The sequence below is a fragment of the Dipodomys ordii genome, unplaced genomic scaffold (assembly GCF_000151885.1).
Source record: "Dipodomys ordii isolate 6190 unplaced genomic scaffold, Dord_2.0 Scaffold18, whole genome shotgun sequence".
Classification (NCBI taxonomy): domain Eukaryota; kingdom Metazoa; phylum Chordata; class Mammalia; order Rodentia; family Heteromyidae; genus Dipodomys; species Dipodomys ordii.
Window position 1 is genome coordinate 11,443,385 of NW_012267234.1, and position 2,797 is coordinate 11,446,181.

The window sequence follows — 2,797 nt, forward strand, 5'->3', positions numbered from 1 at the left end:
GTAAACCAATTTAATATAACTGCTTCCCGGGACGCCAGATCCACTTGGTGCCTTAAATTTGCTCTGATTGTGATGGAGCTCTGCCTGATGGAGAGAACTCCTCATCCATTTGATGGCTTCGGTTTCATATCTATATCGAGATATATGCATCTGTTCCACACATGCAATCATATATAATACATATTTAAATATAGAGCATACTTTATATAATTTATAGATATTATGTTTATGTATATGGAGAAATAATCAGAAAGAGAACTGGTTCCATAAGCATTGAAAATGAGGTTCCTAGATTCTCATACACCCATGGGAGAGGAAAGTCAGTTGGGAAGGTGGAGTGCTTAGTTCTGCACAATGTGACACGTTCCTGGAGAGCCATTGTCCAGACAGACATCACCGCCCCGCCACACCAGCTGCTCCAAGTTCACAGAGCTGGGGGAAAGGCTAGTAGTCAGATCTAATTTACCCCCTTAAGAGAGGCAGAGGACAGTTCCCTAGGGGGTAGAGGCGGTGCTGAGGAACTCTGTGTACAGTATGCCACACAATCTTGATTTTGCCTATATCCGGATTTTGGTTATCTTTTTTTCTTTGCATGCAGACGTGGTAACCGGCTGGAGAAGTGTCTCCGCATCTCTGGCCTTCATTTTATCATTGTAAAATGGGGTGATAGGAGAACCTCCTTCTCAGGTGTGGTTGTGAGGGCCAAATTATCTGCTGCACAATTGTACACATACACAGCCCCAAATCACAGGCGTGCACGCACACACACACACACACACACATGGATGCAGGCAGAGTTCCCACATACAGAGGCTCATGTGGCAGGACTCACAGGGAACCCCACTCTCACCCACACCCCTCTTCCTGCTCCTGGAGCTCCAGTGGCCAGTGTTGGCCATTCCTGTGAGAAAGCTGGTGCCCGGGTGCCCTCACCCCAGAGGCCCTACTGAACATCTCACCTGGCAGCCAGCAGAGATGAAGGCAGACTCGAATCCCCAGAACACACGAGGGAGAGGAGAGGAGGCAGCTAGGCCTCTTTCCATTCACTACCCGCCCTGGCCACCAGGGCGGCTCCAGACTGAGACCCAGAAGGGCCCCAGGCCATGGAGTCCCAGTCTCCATCCAATGGTGATGGAGACACTGAGGCCCAGGGATGGATGGGACGCCCCCTAGCCTCACACAGCTAGCCATGGCTCATGGTCTTTTATTTAGCCCTGGGGATTGGACAGGTGGATAGGGCTAACCCTGACCTTCCCAGGTCACAAATAGCCACTACAGGCCTCTGGGACAAGGCAAATGGTGTTTGGGGCCGCGTGGGAAGTCCCTGCTCCCTGCAGCACCCACAGAACTGAGACAGGAACTGTAAAAAGATTTAAGAGTCACTGAGAAGCTAGGTGCTGGTGGTGCATGCCTGTAATCCTAGCTTCTTATGAGATCTAAGGATCACAGTTTGAAGCCAGTCTGGGCAGGAAAGTCTGTGAGACTCTTATCTCCACTAAACTATCCAAAAAGCTGGAAGTGGAGCTGTGGTTCAAGTAGTAGAGCCTTGAGTTAAAGACATTCAGGGCCAGCACTCAGGCCTGTGTTCAAGTCCTAGGACTGGCACACAAAAAGTCACTGAGGAGAAAGTCTGATGTCTCCTATCCAACCACCCATGTCCTGTGTGAAGGTGGACTTCTCTGGGCTTTAGGCTCCTGGTGAATGCAGGGCTGGGCTGGATCCGGGACTCTGGAAGGTTCTTCCTGCCCTAACAGTCTCTGTGGGGTTTTGACTGTCCAGCTTTGTCCATCTGCTCAGACCCTGGGGATCCATGCATGAAGTGACCTGGCCACAGCACCCAAGCCCAGTACTCCGTGGCTGCGGCCCTCACTACTCTAAGCCGGGAGCTGTTTGGGGCACAGAGAAGCCTCAGCCCTGGAGACCCCCGTCCCTGCACACAAAATGTGATATTTGTAGCCCTGGGTGGGGGTGGGGAGGTCTAAAGTCTTCCACCTTCAGTGTGGATCAGAGGCTCTGTACCTGCGGGGTGCTGGTACCCTCCCATCCCAGAATGCCATGCTTGGGGCGTGGAGTGCCTGGCCGGCCTGGTCAGGAGAGGAAATGGAAGCTCAGCGGCAAACATGGCTGTCCAGTCACCTGCGGGTGGGGTGCGCTGGGAGCCTTGTGAAGGGTCCAGTAGGTCGAGCTGGGGGTGGGGGGTGGGGTCCATGGGTTCCAGGGTCCCTTGAGAGGAGGGAGGCCAGCAGCCTCCATCCTCCTGGCCTCTCCCCCACCTGGTCTGCTATCCCGGCACTGGGCCCCCCCATCTCCCCCCTCCCCGGGACTCCCCCCTCCTTCTGTTCCACAATGTCTCGGGCCAACCTCGGCCAAGGGGGGAGGAGAGGGGCGAGGCCCGGAAGACCTCAGGCCCCAAGCGCTGCAGACCCAGGCTTTCCAGACCTCCAGCACCTTCCAGGCCTCCTGGGGGCTCCCGCCTGGGATCCGAGCCTCCGGTCCTCTCCATGCTCCCGGCCGGAACCGCCCTCCAGCCTGATCTCCTCCAGCCTCATCTCCCCGGCCTCGGGCTGGTCCCCAAGTGGCTGCCACGTTCCCCAGGTGTGGCTCCCCACCCTCTTCCCGGCCACGGAAATCCCGCCACCCGCAGCCCGGGCCGGGCCTCCCCTCGCACTGAGCCTCCTCCCTGGCGGCCTCCGGCCCCAGGGGCTCACCCTCAACCAACCACGGTAAGGGACTGTTCTGCCACGGGGCTCCCGTGTCCGCCTCGCCCCCCACCCGTGTCTGCCGGGGCGGCGGGGGG